Genomic DNA, 23,897 nt, shown 5'->3' on the forward strand with positions numbered 1-23,897 from the left:
TGTTGGTTTTACCGCCATAAAATGCAAAAGGCAAAAGACTGGACAGTCAAGAGAGAAGTCCAGGACAGCACTCTGGTATAGGATTCTGAGTCCATATCAACAGAGCAGGATCATTCTTATCATATCTGTTATGAAAAACTGTTACCACATGATACAGAGATCAAAACATGATCTTGTACTCATGTCATTTTTTAACACAACTAAATAACAAACACCTAACTGCTGATTAACAGTTAAGACACCACTTAATATGTGGTGTCACACTCTTCTTTGTTAGAAGAGTGTGTGCTATGTCTAAAACCAGGGCTAGAACCAAAGATTTCATGACACTGCTGTCTACAAGCAACAGCACAGTTTTCCTTTGCAATAGTAGCCTCAGCTAAAGGTCAGACATCCACAAAGAAGTCAAAAGCATACACAGAGATTTAGCTAGTTTAGAGGGCAGCAAGTCTGGAAGAGAGAGAGACTTGAAGGTCATCCATACAGGCACGACAGCTGAGTTTATGAATGAGATGAACAAAATGATTTTTAGAGAAATGTGATGTAGAACTAGGAGTAAATACCAAGCTGGAAAGATCTTACAAAGATCTAAGGAAAAGGAACTCCAAAAAGAAGTAAGGTGTTCACCAAAGTTACTTTCAAGGAGAGAAGAAAAAAAAACAAAAGAAAAAAACCCCCCATTTGCATTATGAGTTAATTCAAATGAATTAACTTTTTTTAATGTTCAGTATGGTTGCACTGCACAGAAAAGCCTAAGGAAAGGTAAGATGCCAGCACACTTCCAACAAAAGCCTGCAGTAAGAAAACAAAGACATTCATGTTTCTTGGACTGACTGCAAGCTGTAAGCAGCCCTCAATTAGTAAAATTTGGCATAACCCATACAATTCTATGTGCATTATTTTCTATCTTCTTCAACACCATCTTTCACAGCAAAAGATTAGAGGAAACTAAATGTAGAAACAAACACAACACAAACTCTTCCATAATGCACTCATCTGTCCTAATGATCTGGCCCATCAGTAGCTCTGGTTCAAATATCTAAGCAGGTACTGTCCCCATCAGTGCCCAAGTGGCAGCATGTGCCCACACATACATGGCTACTGTACCAACTATTCCATAGGAGAAAGGTGGAACTGAGATGACATCCTGCTTAGCATGTGCTGGGGGTAAAACTGATGAGCAGAGACTATGCCTGAACAGACTTCTGTACAGCACTGGGTACACAAATGTCGATATTCCAGCCTTTGGAAGCTATGGTGATGCTAAGTTAAGGATTCTGATAGTCTGGTAAGGGTTAAAGAAGCTGTACAATAAAGTTCATAAACCTTTTAAGTAAAGTAATATATTACACGCTATATTTTTTAGAGACCCAAACACATAGTTTTGCACAACAGCAAACACCATTAAGTAGTCTCATCTCAGACAAACTTAAAAAACCCAAACAAACCAAACCAAAATCCTCTTGTGCTACTGACATTCAGTACGGCTGACTAGAGCACTGACAACGTGCAAGTGTTTCAAACTAGTATTGCAGCTACTCTGCTAAGATCAATGACCACTTCCTTCTGCACCTTACTTGTGTCATGAGTCCCTGCTATCCCTGCAAGATTATACTCTTAATAGCTGATGGTGAGAAAGGGGTAGAGAAAAAAGTTATGGTAAAGCTAATCCCAAAAAATTTAGGAAACATGGACAAAAATCAAGCTTTTAAGCATGGCGACAAACTTACAAAGTACAAATGCCCTCTGAATCAAGAGCAATTTGAAAAAATATGTTGGTGGCAATCTTGTCACTAGAACACAAAAATTAACAATCTCTGTAGACTTTACTTACGTTGGACTAATAAAATCTGTATTATAACCGTTGATTGAAATCATTTTCCTCTGATAGCGAACCAGAGCAAGAAAACAACTTTCATCATTGACATGCCCAGTCCAAGAGATAGTCCAGGTGAAGGGACAAGAAACCCTCAGAGGACCCTGGCCATAAAGGACAGTCACTGACCTCATCTACTACAACTGTTGATGTTCTTACACATACACACATATAATCAAACTCTTTGTGTGTGTGTCTTATTGAACTCTAGTGGCATTGAGTTCTACAGGATTCATATAAAATTCCTAACTTCTGGAAGTTCATGGAAAAGAAAAGTTTTCAACTGTCAAAATCATTTAAGTATGAATTAAGTGGCATTGAAATCACAGAATCATTTAAATTGGAAAACACACTTAAGATCAAGTCCAACCATTAAACTGGCATCACCATGTTCACCACTAAATGATGTCCCTATGTTTCACACTTACACATCTTCTAATTACTTTCAGGGATGGCAACTCCACCACTGTCTTGGGCAGCATGCTTCTATGCTTGACAACCCTTTCAGTGAAAAAAATTTCCCAAACATCCAACCTAAACCTCCCCACTGCAACTTGAGGCCATCATATCCTGTCACTTGTAACCAGGGAGAAGAGGTCAACCCCCATCTGGCTGCACCCTCCTTTCAGGCAGTTGCAGAGGGCGATGAGGTCCCCCTGAGCCTCCTTTTCTCCAGGCTGAACACCCCCAGCTCCCTCAGCTGCCCCTCCCAGCCCTTGTGCTCCAGCCCCTTGCCCAGCTCCGTTGCCCTTCCCTGGCCATGCTCCAGCCCCTCAATGTCTCTCTTGCAGTGAGGGGCCCAGAGCTGAGCACAGCATTGGAGCTGTGGCCTCAGCAGTGCTGGGCACAGGGGGACGGTCACTGCCCTGCTCCTGCTGGCCACACCCTGCCTGATCCAGGCCAGGATGCCACTGCCCTTCTGGGCCACCTGGAACACACAGGATTGTATTAAATCGAGCCAACCACAGCAGCAATGAACGCTGCTTAACCATCTGAGTAGGGGGTAAGGGATGGAGATTCACATGACAGCAAAGATGCAAAGCTTGTCTGTGCATTAGAAACCACAGAAACACCTGAGAGCAGTCACACATGAATCAGCACTTCTTTCCCAAAATAGGTGGCAGGGTAAATAGTCCCAATAAAGTGCATTTACACCAATACACACAGCATGGGCAACACAAGAGGGCTGGGATAATGCACTGTGCAGCTGGAAAACTATGATATAAAAATCAATATAGTGAAAGTCCTAACTGAAGAGACCATAACATGCAACTGCATTCCAGAAGTCTCAAACTTCTTCCTTCTACCAAAAATTTCTCTTAGAAGTACAAAACGCTATCTGACAAACTTGCAAATCTTGGTACAAAATGAAGAAGGTAAATAGTAGCATCTAAATTGAGTAAATTGTTCATACATCAAGTTGGCATGTACTGCCAAGCCATAAAAGCCAGCAGCACATAGGGCAAGCTATAAATATGGAATACAAGCTAAGCTTCGTCTGAACTTTACTGTATAAGCAAGCAACCCAGTTGGCCACAAGACCATTCAACTAGTAAGATTAAGCCACTGAAACAAAGTTAAGAAGAAGTTGAAAAGAAAACACTTTCAGCTGTGGAGTTGAACACAGTTTCAGTGGACACAAAACTCCACTGCAACATAGGGGGCTTGTAAGGCCCTCACGAGGCAAGTATTACCTCAAACGTCTGGCACTGGACACCTGAGCAGTCTTTTGAACTCTTGTGAACTTCAAATTCCAATCAATTTCCACAAATTACTTGAGTTCATTGTTAATTGTGATGGAAAAATAAACAGATCTCCACGAACAGTGAATTTTCCATTAGCAACAATTCTTGATACAAGTTCTTAACAGAACCCCCCATACTGCTTTTGTTGAGTACATACATCAGTTGAGTGCAAACTGAAACAATGTGACAGAACTTCAGTAATTCTGTACTTAGTCCTCAAAACCAAAATGAAAACTTCTCAAACACCACAAGATGATTCATAACTCTGCAGGACCAAAAAAACCAAAACTCAAACCAAACAACACCAGCAAAAATCTGAAAGACATTTTACCAGCTTTGTACCACATCCTTCTGTACACACTTGAACAAGCTCTATAAAAGACAGAGAAACTTGCTCTGTTTTTTCACTGCCACTTTGACATTCTTGCTGATGCAAATCCCTCTTAGCATGTTATTACAGGGTAAGCAACAGTAGAATGCAATCATATATTTGAAGTCAAAGAGGATTAATAACAACAATATAAAGCGAATTTAGTAGATAATAAAGTGAATTTATTGTTCTAATTAAGAGAGACTTCTATTAAAACAAGTTACTTAGTTTAACCACCAAATAACATGGCTGATGAGTTTGGTTCCTAGAGATGACCTTGCAGCACTAAGCACCAAATACATTCCCTCCCAGAACAGCATGGTCCCATCACATGCCGTAAGAAGGCTGTACCATCACCCTCACAGCTGGAGGTGTGCTACATGTGCCACCTACCAGGATGCTTTTGTGCAAGATGCTTACTAAGTCTTACAAAGGCTTACTGAATCTTAGCTATATGGTTGTTCTTGGCAGTACTCTCATCTTTTCATAAGCAGCCACACAAAGCTGCAATAATTTTTGCCAAACCAGCTCCAGTCTCCCTCCTTCCAAAGCATCATATGCCTTGATTGGTCCTAGAAGTAACTTTTTTTGACATGAAGGATCATCAGTAAAAACAGAACAGCTGTTAGACTGGAATGCATAATGAATGAATCAGAAGTAAAATTAGATGGTAGCCTTGCATCCAAGATATGGTAAAGAGTTAAAAAATTACTATTAAAATTTTTAAACTGCTGTAGCAAGTCAAGGGTTGGAACAGACAACTTTATTAAAGATACATGCCATGTAAACTCTTAAAAGTGGATGTGGTCCGTAACTTTAGATGCCCAGAATAAATACAGATCTGATGTCCTCATCCTGAGCAGTGAGGTTCTGCAGAGAACCACTCATTCTTTGTATATGTAAGCCACCAAGAAGTGACAAAGAAAGTTGCAAGCTCTGCGAATCTGGAAAATCTACTACGTAAAACAGCAAGAGACAGAAACAGAGGGGGGTAAAAAAAATTTAAGATACGAGTGGAAAAGACCGCAACACCTGAATGCGTGCTGTACCCAAGCGAGGGACCCAGAACGCAAGAGAGGCGCTGCCTTTTTGTTTTGTTCTCGGGCTGCACGTTCCCAGCGGAGCCGCCGCGCTGCCCGCCGGCGCCTCTGGCGGCGCAGCCCGCGCACCGCGCCCGGGCCCGCCGCGGCAGCTCCGAGCCTCTCCCGTGCGCTCACAGCCTCACTCGCTCCTTCGCTGCGCTACTTGGCGATTTCGGAATCCCCCGTGCAGCTAAAAAACAGCCCCAATATTAACAAGGGCAGAAACTAGAGTCAAGTTACGTCCCAGCCGTACCCACAGGGATTGGCAACAAGCCTCTCCTTAGCCAAGCTAACACCCAACAGAGATCAAAATCTGCTCTCAAAATCCCACACAAACAAAACACCAAAAATGCTCGCTATTGGGAACCTGTGGGTTTCCCCAGTGTCCTCCAGCTTCCTGGGGAAGGGACAAAGCGGATGGCTCAGAAGCCCAGCCAAGAAACCCAACGAAACCACCCAAACAAATATACGGGTGTAGAGAACCAGTCTAAATGCACAAAGAGACGATGGAGCACGCTTCTCCATCGCAAACTGCTGGGTGATTTTAAACCTCCCATGCCTCTTCTTAGCTTCGAGATGATACGCGGGACACGTGATTCGAGCAATGAGGGGGGAGAAAATTCAAGATGGCTGAAGGTGTCTTGTCACGGATTTTCATACACGCTCCAGAACTCTAGAGGGCACCCGAAATATGCCCTCCTCCTCCTCCCTCCCGAGCCGGGTAACGTGAGCAGCGGCAGCAGCCCGTCGTCTGCCTGCCGGAGTTGGTATTGCAGGAGCGATGTCTGCAGCAGCAGCGCCCACTCCGCGAGGAGGAGCCGCCTCACAGCCATTACTGGGGCTTCGCCCCAGGGCAGCAGCTACTGAACCCAGGAATTTCCCCACCCAGCCCTGGAGGGACCTCATTTCACCCCTGCCCCCGGAGAATACCGGGCGGGGGGAATGGTTGAAGCCCGCTGGAAGTGAGTCTAGCCAAGGCAGAAACAGATACACAAATAGCACTCACAATGGAGCTCCCTCTCCTTGTTGGTCGCTGCCAAGGCTGCACCAAACTGGGCTGGAGCCTAAGGGAAAGACACGGGGTTAACACGGGGCAGCGAGGATCAGGCAGCGCCCCCAAGGAGCGTTTCCATCGCCTGGCCAGGGCAGGTACTGCCTGCATCACTCACCACTTCCCTTTAATTCCAATCTTTCAAATAAATAAATAAACAAACAAATCAATCAATCCACTGCCCTCGCTGGGGGCGGTGGGGTACAACACACGGCACACCCACGCAGCTTGTCCCCGCTGAAGGAAGGAGGGACAAGCAGCCCTCACCGAGCGCCACCACACCGGGGGCTTTTACCGCGAGGTGGGGGACAGGGGCAGCGGTGGCACCCACGGCGGGGAACAGCGAGTGTTACCTGCGAACTTGCCCTATCAGCCCTGAACCGGCGCCCGGAAAGGCCGCGGGGCCCTCAGCGGCACGGCCCCGGCGCCCGGCGAGAGCCCGCGCCCCCCGCCCGCTCGCGCGGCAGTTGCCCCTGGTCTCGGGTTTGCCCCCCTGCAGTCGGCCAGCAGCACTACCGCCTCCTGTCCGCCATTAGAGGGACCCAGCCGAACAATACGGGAGGGGAGCCGCGGAGCGCCGGGCAGGGGAGGGGAGAAGACGGGAGGGAGGTACCCGCGGGGGGGCTGCGAAGGCGGTGGGTGGGGGAGGCACCGGGGCAGAACAACAGCGGAGGGCCCGACGGGGAAGGGAGGGAGAGAGTTAAAATAGGAGGCGCTAGAGCAGACCCGGCCCTTCCCCCAAATACCCCTGCCCCCCCTTCGGGGCTGCCCCCGGGCGCCCCCCATTTTTCCCCACCGCCCCCCTCCGTGGCGCGATGGTTGTGCGCGGGACTGCCCCCGGTGCCGCCCGCACCCCTGCCGCCAGAGGTGGCGGCGCGGCAGCGACACCGCGGGGTACTTCGGCCGGGTAGCTGGGAGGCACGGCGGCTGCTTTCCCATCCCCGCCCTGGGGGCAGCTGAGCGCCGCCAGCCCCCCGCCAGCCCGCCCCAGTGAGGCGCAGCGCCCCGCGCCCCCGCCTTACCCGGCTCCCCTCCGCCTGCGGGCACGAACCCCCCCGCGGGGGACGCACGCACTCTGCGCTACTCCGCCGGCGCCTCAACTCTAACTCGGTCCAGTCCCGGGCGAAGCGCAGCTGCTGGCGAAGGGGAGGAGGAACCGGGCCAAGGGAGCTCGGGGAGATCCGCCTCCCTGCCCCGGCATTGGCTTTCCCAGAGGGCGGGCTCTGGCGCTGGGCTAGCCGAGTGGGTGCGCCGCCCATCCATCAGAGCCGCCCGCAGCCGGTTGACCCTATAAACTGCCAATCTTCCTCCTGGCCATGCTTGGGGTTCTTCCCACTTTGATCCATCAGGTTTGAGGAACCCGGATCGTTGCCCACCGACCGGCTCATTAGCCGTGCCCCAGGGTTGCGCTGTCGCTCCCCGCGCCGCTCTTAGACAGCGGCAACTTGCAGAAGTTCTCGGTGCCGCCGAGCCGGCTGCGCCCCGCCGGCCGCGGGCAGGGTGCGCTGGCCGTCCCGGCCGTGCGCTCGGTCCCTGCGGGCGCCGCCGCTCCGACCATGGAGCGCGGGCTCGCCTCTCCCGCTCCGTCCCCCGCCGCCGAGCCATAGGGGCTGGCAGTGCTTATCCGAAGGGTCCCACTCCGCTCCTTCCCTCCCCTCACTAGGGTTTTGAACCTGGAGCCATTCCCATGGTGGACAGAGCATGGGTAATGGAAGCATTCCCAGAGGGAAAAGGGAGAGTTCACGTCTCCTAGGGAGGGCGCCTGACCCGCGTTCCCGCAGCCTGCCCCGCCGAGCAGCGCCTCCTCAACCGAGGACGCCCTGCTGCCTCCGCCCGCCGCGGGGGAGGGCGCCATATCAGCCACCGACATGGCTCCTGGAGGAGATGGTAGTGGTGGTGGTGTTGGTGGTGGCAGTGGTGGTGGCGTCCTCCATTTTGTCGGAAGCCGCTGCGGGCAGCTTGGTACCAATTCGAACCAACGTGAGGCGCAGCGAGACGTCCATTTGAACAGCCTCCGTCCGGCTTCCCCGCGGGAAAAAGACCCGGGTACCCCCGGCAGTGCCGCGGGGTGGGGACGAGTGCTCCGGCCAGGCGCCGGGAGCCAACTCTCCGCCCGCCCTTCACCAAAATGGAGGATGCGCGCTTCCCTTGCGCGGCTCCTTCCCCCGCGCTGCCCATGGCACCAGCGCCCGCTCCTTCGAGGACCGGGAGAGCGCACCGCCCGTCTGGCGCGCTGGTCCCGCTCTGCTCCATTCACCCATCCTCCTCTGCCCAGAAGAGGGAGAGAGAGAGCGCAATACCCGCCCTGCCTCCTCTAGCCGGGATCAATCCGTGTCAACCACGCGGAGCAGCGTCCCCCGGGGAGAGAGAGGCTCTTGTGTGCGCAAGGCGCTGGTTTTCAGCGGCTGGCGCCATTTCCAGTCGGGAGCTGGAGCCTCCCGCGGGCTCAGCCTGAGGGACAGCCTTCCTCACGGGCGGCGCAAGAGTCATTGAAGGGATGTCGCCCCTCTCTCAACAAACCTTTGATGTGTTTGGCTAATAATTTTCATGTGTGGGAGAGACAAGAGATTTTCTATCATCCATTGTCACAACAATGCATCTAGTTTCTTCCCAATGGTACCACCCAGAGACAGGCTCCAGTCAACTACTCAAGCCAAAAGCTTATCCGGCGCTGTTACTCTATGTTGTTGGGTGGAATTAATGTGGGTTTGGGTTTTTTGGGTTTTGGGTTTTTTTCTTCAAAACATATTGCTCATCAGATGAAGCTTGGAAGGGCTACTTGGTGTGCAGGGACAGAGTTCCCTCAGGGCTGGCAGCAGCTCGCTCATGCCTGCAAAAAAATATGTGAGCTGATGGCAAAACAGCTCTAATACAACCACTGCCAAGGAAGAAAGTGCTGTGTCTGCATGCATCATCACCCATTTTGAAGGTATCGAAGTTGCCCTATAAATTGATACATATTTGATCTGCAGTATCACACTACCAAACTAATTATGTAACCAGAAAGCTGTTGAAATTTTGACATTGAATCCCATTCACTCCATCAAGTCAGCTGCCTCCTGACCATCTTCATCATTAGCCTGGAATATCTTCTAGGTTGGTAAAATTCAAAGTTGGTAAAATTCAATTCCTCCCTATTACATATTTGCCAACATTCCTAGTTGTGTGTCTCAGGAAGATGTCTTTTGTTCTACAACAGTGTTTATCCATAAGCATTTAAGTTCTCATGGAGTTCAGAAAGAAATTCAAGCTTAAGCACTAGGAACGGATGGTAGAAAACAAGTGTTTTTCTAATTAAGAACACATTAAGAGAAACCTATCACTCTTAGTATTCTGGAGTGCTAAAAGTAACTGGAGAATACTTTGTATCTTAACCACTGCCATAGCTAGAGACATTACCTAAGTGTTATCTAGGACTATTACATAGTAATAGAACTTTTCATTAATTTTTTAGGTTATATAGCTCAAACAAATTTTAATGGTTTTGCTTGCACTTTTGAAACTATATGCAATGTTTTTGTATATTATAGTTTATACCTCCAGAGAACTGTTGTCTCCCTATAGACGTGTAACCTTAGTTATAAATTCATATGTTGAAATATAGCCAAAAATAATTAAATACACCATGATTTTTCCTTTATTTTTTCAACTGACATCAAGAAAAAGGACGACAAGTTCAGGCAATTATATAAATTCCTCTTCTTCTATAGAAACATGTATAATTCAGATTACAATTAATTAATTAATTAAGAACAATTCATATAGAGTAATTCTTTTTATGGTTTGAAAGAGTTAGCGTTATCTCAAACTCTTTCAGCAAAATCTCTTTATGAACACCAGAGAACTGAAGCATATATATATTTATAGGCTTCACACCATTTCTTTCATGGACAGGCCTGATGTCAGTAACCTTATTAGAAAATGTCAAATGTACTGACTGGGAGTAGATAAATTCAACAAAGTTGAGCCAACAGTTTGTTATCAACTTATAAGAAGAATTACATCCTTGTCTCTGTCATGGAGGACTATTTTCTCAAAAAGCAGTCAACTTATTTGAACTGAGAAGGAGTAATCTGATATATTTTGGAAGGTTTATGTTTGAGCAGAAATCTTAAAAGCACTTACCAAGACAACCTTCAAGTGATGCATATTGTATTGTAATAACAGGATGAATATAGTTTAAAGCCACTTCTTAGAACAACTTTTCTTTTTCCCCTTATCATTTCTTCCAGTATTTCTCTTTCTTTTCTGTCCTTAATCTCACTTCTTTATCTATTTATCCTCAGTCCCTCTTGGCCATCACAAAGAAGAAAGATGTGAACAACCTGTATAGGTTGATAGAACATGTGTTCTCATAGTCATGGCATAATGGAATTCTGGTCTACTAGTGTTTGCTCACTACAACTTCAAGAAATAGTAGTGGATGGAAAAGAAATTAAAAACACAAAATCAAAACAAAAGAAAGCAGAATCTTAAAACACCTATGATCAGTAATAGCTTCATCATTTTGGTTTTAACTTCCTTACTTATTGGTGTTCTGATTTTTGAGTTTCATCAGGCATAGCAGCTATTCTTTGTAGACTAAAGTTCTTAATGAAAAGATACTTAGGAAAAAACTCTTCACTATGAGGGTTCTGAGGCTTTGGAGCAGGTTGCCCAGAGAAGCTGTGGATGCCCCATCTCCAGCCATGTTCAAGGCCAGGTTCAATGGAGCTTTGAGCAACCTGGTCTAGTGGAAGGTGTCCCTGCCCATGCTACAGGGCTTGGATCCAGATGGTCTCCAAGGTTCCCTCCCAACCCAAATCAGTCTATGATTCCATGGTACCATATCTGTGTGATTTTACTCTACATAACAGAACTCATAGAATTTTTTAAATTACAAAAACAGCTTTGTACAGACAATTACCTGTAATTGTCATTATGGTTTTGAACTACATATACATTTTATAATATTTATAAATAAATCACTATGTATGTATAAGCAGATTGCATTCATCTGTTTAATTTGCAGTTTAATTAAACAAAACTGATCTTTCCAATGGTTAAATAAGGAGACAATATATCCTATCCTATAAGATTATCGTAGTATAATATGCCTTCAAATGACCTTTATGCCACATCCCATATTTAAATTTTGGAAGAGTGAATAACAACTTATATTCTGATCTGGGCAACTTCCCCACGGAAGACATTCCCATACTGAAAGAATAAGATTGTAATACCTACCAGCTGTTCTTCTGAAATAATTTTAAGGGGTTTACAATAATCAACATAATCTTTAGTTGCAAAGTAATTTTTATTAATTTTTAAACATTTGAGGATTTTAGTTGGAATAATCTCTTGTCTTAATGGAGAAATGGTATTACAAAACACAAGATAGGATCCTAAAACTGTAAGAGACTGCTTAGGTCACTGAGTCCACTATCTTGCTATTAGAGGAAACTGTGTCATATAATCCCTTGCAGAATCTTTTCAAGCCCCCTCTTAACGGTAGCCTGATATGTTTACCCCCTACTTCTGTTGCAAATCTGTTCCAGAACTTCATTGTTTCGGTGGTTAGAAACTTCCTTCTAATTTTCAGGTTAAATTTATTCAAGAATCCATTTGTTTTTGTGCTAATATTCATCCTTTGGCTTAAATAGCTCTTCTCCCTCCCTGGTGTTTAGTCCTAATATATTTATAGACAGCCATCATATTCCCTCTCAGCCTTCCTTTTGCTAGACTAAATACAGATTTTTTTAATCTCTTCTTGCTCAGCAGATCTTCAGTCCAGTGGTCATTCTACTAGGCTTTATTACTACCCATCCCAATCTGAACTCATCTGTCTGAATGTGAGTTAAAATTCTCATAATTATCCATTTTAGGCTAAATTACTACATTGTACAGTAGATCAATATTTCCATATCTCCATGGAATATTACAGTCTTGGGTGTGTGATTGCCTTTTTGTATAAGTACATTAGATAGCCACCTACTCATACCTATGTTCTTTTCTACCACTCAGTTTCTGGGAAAGTTCTCCATTAACAGCACAATTTTTGTTAGCCTCCAAGTGCATGACCTTGCATTTCGTATTATAGCAGTTTGTTTTGTTTCCATTAGTTCAATCATCAAGGTCATTCACTGTTTTCCCATATGATATCGTACTGCAGCTCTGTTGATGATGCTGCCTTGTTTTGTGAAACCAGCCATTGCAATAAACTTATTTTCTCTTCTTTGCCAAACAATAAGGTCCATCCTAAGAATAACTTCCAAAGAAATCTACTAGAAGACACTATCCATTTTAGTACTCTCCTGTTTGATACAACCTGCTGCCATTTCCTTCATTCTGCTCTGGAAAATGTGACCTTATCTCTGGGATTCTTAATGTGTGCAAAACTCTTCTGCTACTCAGTCCCTCTTTCCCCAAAAGCACTCTACTTAATGATCCTTTTAATGAACTGTCTTGGCACCTGCCCCTTTAAGAAAGGGCAAATAGTTTTAATTTCAAACTTCTGAGCTCCTCTATTCAGTTGACTTGATTAACTAGGTCATAGTTTACCAAAATTTGCCTTTTGAAATAAAGGGGTTTAGATATAGACTTACTTTTGTCTTCTTTCCATACAATTTACACAACATCAACTTTAAGGATCATCTTCTACAACCAGTTTTTCTATACTGTCCTGTCCTCAAACTGTAAGTCCAAGTCTAAAATAGCATGATTTCATGTTGGTTTAGTGACATTTTGCTGAGAAAAGCTGTCAGCTATGACATTCAGCTATTTTTGGGTCCCTGCCACCATTAATAACATTTGTTCTCCAACCTACTAAATCAATTAAGGAAAAAAAAAAAAGGTGAATAACTTTTTGCCACTTTAGTGAGTTGAAGTGACTTATGTGTCAACCAGGTACCAAAGCCCCCACAAAGACAGCACAGAAGAGTGTGCAGCCTGAAGGAGGAGAGAATGACTCCATTTCAGCAGGAGGGAGTTGTTGCATGAACCTAGCTTCTCATCTTACCATAACCTATCTTTGGAGCAGCATCTGTGTATGTATTCCTATATATAAAGAAAATTCCCTATTCTTTCTAAATCCTTTTTCTTTCTAGATTTTCACTTGTGGATCTCAAAAACTATTTGATCACAAGGATTAATCAAGTACTGGATTTGGTGAGTTAAACCTTTTCTAGTTTCCTAAACAAGATATTTCTATTTAAGAGGTTGAAGATCTCCTCCTGTGGGATGTGTAAGAGCAGCACTGAATGAAAAAGCTTCTGTGTACCTTCAGCTTTGTTTCTTTCCATTAAATCTGACTGATGATATTCCTTTTCTTTTTTTTATCCTGGTATTTCTCTTACTGAAGAACTTGAATAAGATCAGGCTCCATGGTTTCACCACAGGCAAGTCGCTGCATGATAAAGCTGCTGCCAAAAGTAGCAGTCCTGCCCTCTTCTCAGTGATTAGCAATAAATTTATGTCACCTTTCTATGGGGACATGAGCATTCTTGCAGCTAGAAATTGGCCAATTTTCAGTTGGACCAACACGTTGATCTATCTGCATGTGCAATCAGATGAGTGATAGTGCTTGATAAAGGTATGCAGTGGAAAGCACAGGGGAATAATGTATTTTTCATTTTTGAAACAGCACTACTAACCTCAAGAAATTGAAGTGATGCTACATATATATAATGGAATCAGTAGTTTTTGGCTGATGACCAGGCTTCTGTTTTATCTCAGTAAGATCCACAATGTAATTTTTAATTGGTTATTAGGATTGTTTAGAGCTGTCTGAGAGAAAAAAACAAACTTGAAAAATATAGAATTGTCAAGTGAATTTTAATTTGGTCAGTTTTTAAAACATTCTTTAATTTATTTCTTGTAATAAATTTCATTTTAAAATCAAATTATTCAAAATCATAAGAAGATTCTCTTGCTGCAAATCACTGTGATAATAGTTTGGTAATATTTTGACATGTGCTTCATTGAAAAAACCTGGAAAAACCAGTAATTTTTTGGTGAAGTTTTTAATTTTCAAAGCAAAGCCATTTTTCTTCAGTTTCATTTAGTGTCTGAGCAATGAACAAAGCTGCTTTTTTAGGCAACTTGTCCTTTCCTGTTGGATGAGGACTGGGCCATAGTCAACAGAACTGTCAGGTTGGATTAATGCACTGCTCTTTTATATTCTAAAAGGCCATTTGGAAAAATTAGTTAGGGCAGAACGCAGGGCATTTACTAGACCACCTTTCCACAATGGCTTTGTTAAACTGTAAGGTGGATGGGTGAATATTCTAAGCAGCAGAGTCCCTTGCTTGCCACGAGACTCAGAATATGTCCTGCACAAAGCCTTGCCAGTGGGAAGACTCCAGCCCTACTTCCCACAAAGAGAAGATTTTGTGATGGCACTCTCATAAGATTCCTGACTGACCCGACCATTTCTTCCTTTAAAAAGACTACAGACTTGGATTTGACCTGTGACCCAAAAATCAAAATTTTTGCGCTTTAAACATCTGTCATCATGGTGCAGCCTCTTTTTTCACATAAACACTTAACAGTACTCTATCCTCAATTTCAGACCCCTCACTAATGCACCATCACCACCAGAGCTGAATCTGTTGTAGTCATTTTATTTTTGTAATCTTTCAAATGTCCATAATTTTCCTTTAGCTTTCTCTTAAGGTACCTTCCCTTCAATCTCTTGCTCTTACTCTAAAAGTATAATTTTGTTCACAGACTTTTTTTCATTTAGTTCAAAACCATTCTTGCTCATCATAAGCAAGTGTGTTATACATGAAAAAATAATTGAAGGAATAGAAACTTTGCAAACTCTAATGCTACAGGTTAGGACATGCAGCATTCCCTACATCCCCATTCACCTTCAGTTCTAAAAGGCTGACTGTGAAAATCACAATGAATTTGTGACATGGCTTTTAAGAACTGACTTCCATAGTCTCTGCTCTCTGGAGCTGCTGTCTCCAATCCTTGTGTCCCGCTGCCTATGTTCAGCTCAACAGGCAGCTCCTTGTCCCACTTTGTCAGCTTATGGGAATTCAGACTCAAAAATCCCCACCCTGTGATCCCACCTTCAAACTGAATTGATATCAATTCAGATTGGATAATAAAATTTTCTTAACTGAGAGTATGGTCAGGCTTTACAGGGAAGTGCTCCAGGCCAGTAGGTGTTCAAGAAGGGCTTGAACAAAACTCTCAGATATATGATTTAACTTTTAACTTGTCCTGTGTGCAGTCAGGACTTGAACTTTATGATCCTCATGGATGCCTTCCAACTCAGGATATTTTATGATTCTACAGTTCCTTTGACATTTATCACTAGCACATGACAACTTGACAAACATTAATGCATTTATCCCCACATTATACACAGAGAACATACAGTTAGTGTCACAAATATGTGTTATTTGTCTGCCTGTTTTGCATGGCTACATTTGTCAGGGATATAGCATTTATTTCTACACTGTATTTGGCAATCACCTCTGACATCAACTTTGTTTGCAGTTGAGAATGCAGCATGAGGCTGGGTGCCCAGAAAGTGAAAAAATGCCTATTTCTCATTGCCTGTCCCAAAACTGAATTAAATGAGATTCAGCCTTGCACAGGATCCATTGAAACAAGACAATGAGATAATCCAGTTGTTCAGGAGATATTCTTCTGTCCAAAGAACACTTTTTCTTAATGAAACCAGGTGCCTCAGTCACTGTACTGTGTAGCTTTTGTACTAGAAAAGGTAAATATATAGAGTCATACAATCAGCAGACTACTTCACGTCTTCTCCCTACTCTGAACACTAGATACCTTGTGTACTGAATAAGTAAGGAATGGACTGTGGTTCAAACAGAATGTGATCTCTCACAGATAAAAAACTGTATCTTCCAGGAGTTTGAACTAAGTTTTCACAAGTAACCTGAGTTCGAGTGCTCTCTATTTTTTGTATGTTTTAATGTCTGTATTCTTAAAACTTCCCAAATTACTTTGAAGAGTTAACTAATCCAGAAAAACAACCATCAAAAATTCTGTCTTGTTAAAGCAAATTTATATCCCTGGGGCTCATCCCAAAAGTTCAAAACTCACAAGTTTATAGAACAAAGTCTGGTGACATAAGCCAATAGTAAATGAAAGCAGGAGAAAAATAAAATTCCTGAGTTCTTTGTAGCTCTATCATTTGGGAGAGACAAGCTAAAATGTTGTCTCTTTACCAGCTAACTCATTAATCTTGGACCCTGAGCTGTGTTCAAAAGGACCCCACATTCGCTTTTCTTCTGCACCACCACCTGCCCTGCAGCCTATGTCTGATTCTTCCATTTTCTCATGTCTTAACTTCTAGTTTGAAGATGCACATCCTGGCACATTTGAAGCTTATATCCTAGTCTCCTATTGCTTTGAAGCATTGTTCCAGCTCCCATTCTTTCCTTATCTCAGTAATCATACAGTCCCTTCAAGCATATCTTCTCATATTTATGTATTCCAGCACCACTTCCCTACTCTCAGTTCTTGGCATTGTAGCAAGTTGTTCAGGAATAATGTCAGAGTTTGGACCTCAGACTGGAGCGTATCAGTATGTACGTAATCAAGAATTTATCATCACAAGCTAACTTGTGCAAACAGAGAATTTTCAAACTTACAGGAACATAAAAGCATAAAAGCAGTCAAACCAAAGGTTTGTTTAGCCCAAGATCCCATCTCTCACAGTGGCCAGTGGTGGACATCTCGACAACAGCAGAAGACAGCAGTACAGTGATACCTCCCAAATATTCTCTCTGCCTCCATCTTATCATTTTTCAAATATTGGTCAGTCAATAGAAATCAGGAGGGAGAGAGGTAGGAAACAACAGGTTGCATATATTGCTGTGGATCATAGTTGTTAAATACTGGTTTCAAGGTTTCTTTTGAACAAGCAAGATATTTTTTGTGGGTTTCTGTGAATTCTGCCCCCTGGCTTTTGGTTAACATTATGTTGCATTTTAAAGATTTAAGATTTTAAGATGCCTAACCTTGGTCATATTATCAAAACAATCTACCCAACCCCAAATCACTGTTCTGCTGGAGAACAGTTTACCCACTGAGGTAAGTGGCTTGTTTTTCTACTCCATTAGATACCAATTAATTACTAGACAAGGAATCATAGAATCATAGAACAGATTAATAGAATATCTTGAGTTGGAAGGGACCCACAAGAATCCTTGAGTCCAACTCATGGCCATTGTGGAAAATGGACTGGCTGGTTATATCAAAATAGAGAGATGCTGTGAGACAGTGGAGAATTGATGAGGCTGATTGAGCCACAAGCTAGGCCACTTGCTCCTCTTGCGCCTGGGCTTGAGCAAGGCTTAACAACTGAATGTTGCCTGGGCTGAAGCAGAGGCCCCAGAGCCCAGTGTTGTCTCAGTGAAGTGCAGAAGCACCCACATCGCTGTGCCAGCCCTCAGCCTCACTGCCCCTTCACTGTGCACAAGCCTTGGTTTAGATCTGTTCCTCTGAGGAGACAATGATGGGAGTAAAGACCTGGAGAAGGTCAGAGGGCCACCACTGCTGCCTCAGCCATGTGCAGGAGCACGCTGAAGTACCACACTTCTGTGCTTCCAGTGTTTCAACTAAATAAATTTTGTTTGTACCTTCAGTCAAACTGCAAACTCAGTTTGACTAAAGGTAACCAGAGACCTTTTTTGTCCCCTTATTTACATATTAAAACCACAGTCTAATTGGTCATAAATCAGAAATTACGCTCAGCCACACCAAGCCTCTCTAATGTCTAAGGACTAGTTGGAACGCAAGGGGGTTTATTTTCTGCCAAATTTCATATACCTGCTGCCATAACCATGCTCAGGACAACACCAAGGATCACACCATGTGCCTGGGAGCATTGTTCAAACAATTCTTGAACTGTGTTGGGCTTGGTGGGCTTTCCTGGAGAGCCTGTCCCACTGCCCAACCATCATCTGGGTGAAGAACCTTTTCCTAATGTCCAACTCTAACCTCCCCTGACACAGATTCATGCCGTTCTCTTTATTTCTATCACTGGTCACCAGAGAGAAGAGATTGGCACTGTGAGAAGTGCCAATCTCCCCTAAGTGTCAGGAGGAGGTAGAACTTTGATGTAGCTTATAAAAGAGGAAACTTAAAACCACATAACCTGCAGGAAAAAGTTTCATCTGAACTTAAAATATAGTTTCTGAGAAATCCCTTTATAACAATGTCAAATGCCACGGATTTTAACTCTCTGAAGTGTAGAGATCTTTAATGTAGTGGAAAAGTGGCAACAGATACATTTTACTGATTGAAAAGATTGAGTATTATGTCTAATTATGTAAAACAGAAGTAAAAGTGTGGAACAAGTAAAACTGAACGCACCTATGAGGAAAGATCCTAGGCTGGAAACTGCTCTACTAAGACACTCTTCTGAACACACAATATAAAATAATGGAGATAATGAGTGGAAAATCTCCATTATGAAGAGCTATTCATCAGGAGATGACTAGGGAATCAGAGAGCAGAAATTAATGTAATCATGTGTTTCATACAATCTGGGAATGGGAAAGAAATGAGTTTCAGAATTTTCTTGCTCTACACGTGATGGGCTACTGATAATAGCAGCAAAATTTATTATGGCATAATTTACAGAATTTCTTGCTTTAACTTTTGTGGGGACCCAAATATAAGAGATGAGAAGTCACTTTCCATTGTATACAGAAGCAGCACATGTGATCCAGTAAGACATTTATAAAATGCAATTGAAGGTCTTCCTTGGTTTTGACTGTAAGCCACTTTGTTAATGCTGCTATTCTGTAAGCACATGTCACTCTCAAAAAATGATACAATCATTTAGTAAGAGAGTGCAAGGAACAAGTAGAAATTTGAATATTTCTACATGCAAACTCATCAGCTGGGAAGAAATTTTACCATCTTTAGAGTGCAGGTGCTTTGTTCTGGCCAGTGCTAAGTGGGTCACAGTGAGATATGATTCTTCAGCACAGTCTTGTAGGCCCATTATAATCCTTAAATATATAAAGAATAACATATTCAGAGGTTGTAGGGAAGTTATATTACAGCTGTATTTGCCGAAGTTGTGGACTAGTACTGAAGTGTCCGTTGACTGTTTAGGGTAGTTGGTTCAGTAATTGCTAACACCCAACTTTTGGACGTCATAAAGCCAATCTGTAGTGACAGACACCATTGTAGTGAGAAGCTCAGGTGATTTTAGCTTTGTACGAATCCTAACTTTACTAAACATTTCTCCTATGGGAAACTTATGTTTGGTAGAACCAGAGCACCTTGCTTCTTGCTTAAATGCGGAGGTCAGATTGCACAATAACAAAAAAGATACAGGCTGCACTGGAACTACTTATCAAGCCTTGATAGGGAAACTTCATCACTACAAATATTTTAATAATTCTTTTTCCCTAAAAGTTGTACTATAAGTCACATAGGAAATAATTCTGAGAAAGTCTTTAATTCTATGTTGTTTAGGCACCGAAAGGTCTATTCTGGAATCAATCAGCAGAGGAGAGACAGCAGTCCTTCCTGGCCTTCTGTCAGTAAAGCCAACCTGATATCCCTTTTTTTTTTCAATAATAGGGCCCAGGCAGTTTAACTAGAATTAAGAATTAAGAATTAAGAAGACAAATGGAAAAATTTCCTGTGACACTTAAAATTCTTGAGGTCTAATCAGTTCTTCAGAGGAAGACTGATGAGTATCATGTTACTGTTAATTTAGATGTGATTGTCATAAGTAGAATGTACATCATGAAACATTGAAAAATTCAGAATGTATAACTGCTAAAGAAGACCTACAATCACTTTCTTGCTCTTCTGCTATAAAAGAAAAATTACATTTTTTATGTATTCCTCAGAATATATATATTTTTATTTCTTTGGAAATAAGTGGGATTGTGTCAAGAAATAACTGACTGTGTTACTGACTGTTTTACTGACTACTGACTACCCCTTCTGGAGGAAACAAATCAACACCCAAAGTTGTTGGGAAACTGACTGTATAAGGTATTGTATTTTCTTCTAAGCAGCTTTGTGTTGCTGGTTTTGTTCTTTGTAGCAATTGCTAATTTTGGAGAGCTTTTCAAGCATGATTAAATTCTAAGAGAAAGATAGCAAGAAAAAACTTGTGGTTTATTTATAAAGATCTTTATAACTGTTTATAAACAGTTATAAAGAAATAACTGTTGACCAGTTATTTCTCCTGCATTGAGTTGCATTTCTTAATTCTAATTTTCCTCCAACAACAAATAGCAGAGGGCTTAATTTTCTTTACAGTTACCTAGATGCAAGGTCAGATAGATATTTTAAATTAATAATTACATTGTTGTCAGTGTCTATATTTGCTAGACAAAATAATCTGATTCCGACATTTTTGTGTGGATTAATGGGTGCATTAAGAATTCACTGCAGTTCTGTATTAAGTCTGTCACTGCTGTGAATATCATAATCACAGCAAATGTATAAATCCAATGTGATGCTTTCAGAATTAAAATGAAACTATTTTACTAGAGCTAGAAGCAGAGAGGTAAACAGGAGTTGGTATAACACAAATGAAATTAATGTCAAAATCTTTATTTGTTTATTGTAAGATGTGCACTTTTGTAATAAACATTTCTTAGTGTTATAAATGATCAAATCTGCAGTCAAATTTTAAAAAAAAATTTAACCAAGATTTATTAGATCAATAACAAAACATAATTTTGAAAACCCACCACAGCCAAGACAGCGTCAACTCCAGAATTCGGCGCTGGGTGAACCTGGATCCGACTGACAGAGTGCCAGCGTCTCCCCAGTGGTTCACCCCGACTGTCTCATACAGCCCGCTTATATCCCGTGTATTCTGCCTGGGGCTGGAATGACAGAATGTCCTTTTGTGTCCCTTCACATGTAGAACTGGGACCATACAGATACAAAGCCAGTCCAGGGGTCCAAATGGCTGAGTTTCTCCGGAATAGCCTTCTTTGACATGTAGAACTGGGACCATACGGATACAAAAGCCAGTCCAGGTGTCTGGATGGCTGTCACATGTAACCGAGTGGTGCCAGTATTGGAGATGGTAGATGCAATCTGCTCCAGGTGCAGGTCTCAGGCTCAGACATTCCTGGGAAGTTGATGCTCATGGTCCATGGTCCGGGAAGACTTCATTCTTAAGCTAACAGACTTGATCTTATCTTTAATGTGGTCCAGGAACTAATTGAATAGAAATAGGACTCTGCTCCCAGCCAGGGTGGTCAAAGACATGAGTTGGATTTTTACAACATTTTATATACGCATATATATAAGAATAGCATGAATTAACTCTCTATATATAACATTAGTGTATGGAATGGAATTTCAAAGTGGTTTAATTTTCTTTCTTTCACTGATTCAGAGATGGCTTCAGAAGCTTCACAGAATTCCTACCCCTCCCAATTCCCTCAGTTCTAAAACCTCTAAAGCAGGTGTTTCTCAGGCATTGATCGCTTTTAGATTTCAGACTAAATGTGATTCATGTAAAAAAATAGAGAGAAACTACAGCATTTTCCTGTTTTAGTGTTTTCACTTTCCAATTGTCACTTAGAAGCTGATGTACTGAATATTCTCAGTTATACACCAGCTGAGGTAGCGATTTTCTTGTATGTTTAGCAGTGGCCTAGGGAACCATGATTACTCTTCTTTGCTATAAAATGAAGGAATTACTATTTGATAATGAGTGATTGTGAAATATTCAACCATGTTCATAATTTGCAAAAATACTCCAGAGGAAAAAGGGAATTAGCTAACCTTTTAGAAAAGATCATTATAAAATTTTCTGCATAGCACAGGATTTTTCAATGCAGGAATGGAATTTTGTTAATCCAGTGTATTTTGCATTATAGAGAAAGAAAGATAAAAGTTAAGTGCTTGGACAGTACTATTTTTATATGCAAGGTTAATAATACTGTCTTGAGATTAACCTTCTTTCCCAAAAACTCTCAATGTCTTTTCCTTACTAACTGTTGGCAAGCTTTATTCCAAGATGAGTCTAGCCAAAGTCAATGGATACTGAAAGCAGAATTTTGAAATTAAAACACTTAAAATCATATATATATTAATAGCTGAAAATACTTCCACCTACTATTTCTTAACAAGCAGTAGAACATGCAAACAGGCCACAGCAAAACCCACAGGTTTTCCCTGTAAGTAAAGAAGACAATGAACGCAGGAAGACCAAACTGTCAAAGGATCTAACATATTAAGTAGTCAGTCAAGTGCCTGTACTAACTAACAAAGCTAAACAAAGCTAAAAAGAGCCAAAGAAAGTTCTAGTGCATGCAGAGGCGTGAATTGGTCAAAAACAAGTGCAGCTAACGGAGTGGCAGGGAAACAATACCGGAGCAGAAAGTAGATCTCAAGAATACCAGTAAGTGCTCAAGAACAAAAGCCAGGAGCATGATTACAACTTAAATGCAAAGAGCAGCAAAGAATTACAGTGCTCATTAAATGTATGGGGCGGATCTCTTTCAAAAACAGAGACAAAACTCTAGGATCAGCTTCTGACTTGTCCACTTGTCAGGACTTGATGTGATTAGCTACAGAGCTGTTAACCCAGAAAGCAACTCCCAGAGCAATCTGACTGGAGGACACAACAGGATTTGAGCCTTAACACATCATTGTTACTTGGATTTCTCAGCGGTACAAGTGAGCAACAGCACCTCTCAGCTCCACAATGTACTTTGCAGCTGAGCATGGTTTCAGAGAGAACAGAGTAAAGAGTTTAAAACCAAACAAAGTAGAAATACTAATGTGGACTTGTGCCAATATTTCTACTTGAATATGAGGAAGAACTTTTTTTATTGTGCAGGTGGCCAAGCCCTGGAATAAATTGCCCATAGTAGTTGTGGAGTCTTCCTCACTGCAGATATTCAAGAACAATCCTGTGCTATGTGCTCTAGGATGACCCTGCTTGAGCAGAAAGTTTGCATCAGATGACCTACTGTGATCCCTTTCACCCTTACCTATTTTGTGATTCTGTGAATGCCACTTAAAAGGTTAATTCCACAATGGAAAGCTGGTTTTAGACATTTTGACTATATAGTATGATTTCCTAAAGTTTGTTTCTGGGAATTTTAATAGTTGGAGCAGCTCCATTAACTAACACTGGGTCAGAACAGCTACATTCAAATAAAACGTTAAACAGTAGAGAAGTGAGTTGATCTCAGTGGACCAAAATTTTCAGTTGTCATTATATTTTTATAATCTGAAGTGATCCTTTAATATCATAGTACATATTTGCATATAACTTGTCATCCTCCTCTAGAGAAAAGGAAAGTAATATTTTTAAATATCTTTGGATGATTTTGAATGCTTTCATATTTTAACTCTTACCTGTGTAGAACAAATCCATGTTTACATGGATAAGATGTTCTGAGAACTGTTAAAGTGTCACCAGCATGGGTATGGAAAGCAACTTACATCACCAGAGGTAACATGTACAAAGTTTAATTTCCACTGTTGGAGTCAGCTCCTTTGTTGAGTGACAGCTGCATCCAGATGGGCTCTTTTAGCCACCACACTACAGAAAGAGTGCACCTCAGCAGGGGTGGAAATGTGAGACTGGGTGGGAAGCTTGGGAGGGGTTCAACACGGTTCTACCCTTCTTTGTAATTGAAAAAAAGAGATACTCGGAATGGCAAGCGTCCTATTAGAGAAACAAATGTTTTTAAAGACTTGATGATAAAGAGATAAAAACTAATGACCAACAGAGTAGTGGACTTCTCACATTTATATCAGTTTTGGCAGGTGAGATTATCAAGATACACAACTAGAAGTG

The 23,897-nt window shown here is 42.2% G+C and overlaps 1 protein-coding gene across 7 annotated transcripts in view; it reads right to left on the reverse strand.

Moving 5' to 3' along the window:
* The window catches only part of ZMYM2 (zinc finger MYM-type containing 2), an 86,357-nt gene extending 79,088 nt beyond the window's left edge, over positions 1-7,269 (reverse strand). For 6 of the 7 annotated variants that reach the window (XM_084201192.1, XM_084201193.1, XM_084201195.1 and 3 more), the window contains exon 1: positions 7,147-7,265. The gene's annotated coding sequence lies outside the window, so the exon portion shown is untranslated. Of the gene's footprint in view, positions 1-6,079; positions 6,138-7,146 lie in introns of all 7 variants that reach the window. The other variant, XM_084201194.1, reaches the window with a different exon arrangement.
* Between the last annotated feature and the right edge of the window lie 16,628 nt (positions 7,270-23,897).

Source organism: Fringilla coelebs (assembly GCF_963513975.1).
Source record: "Fringilla coelebs genome assembly, chromosome: 2".
Taxonomy (NCBI): Eukaryota; Metazoa; Chordata; class Aves; order Passeriformes; family Fringillidae; genus Fringilla; species Fringilla coelebs.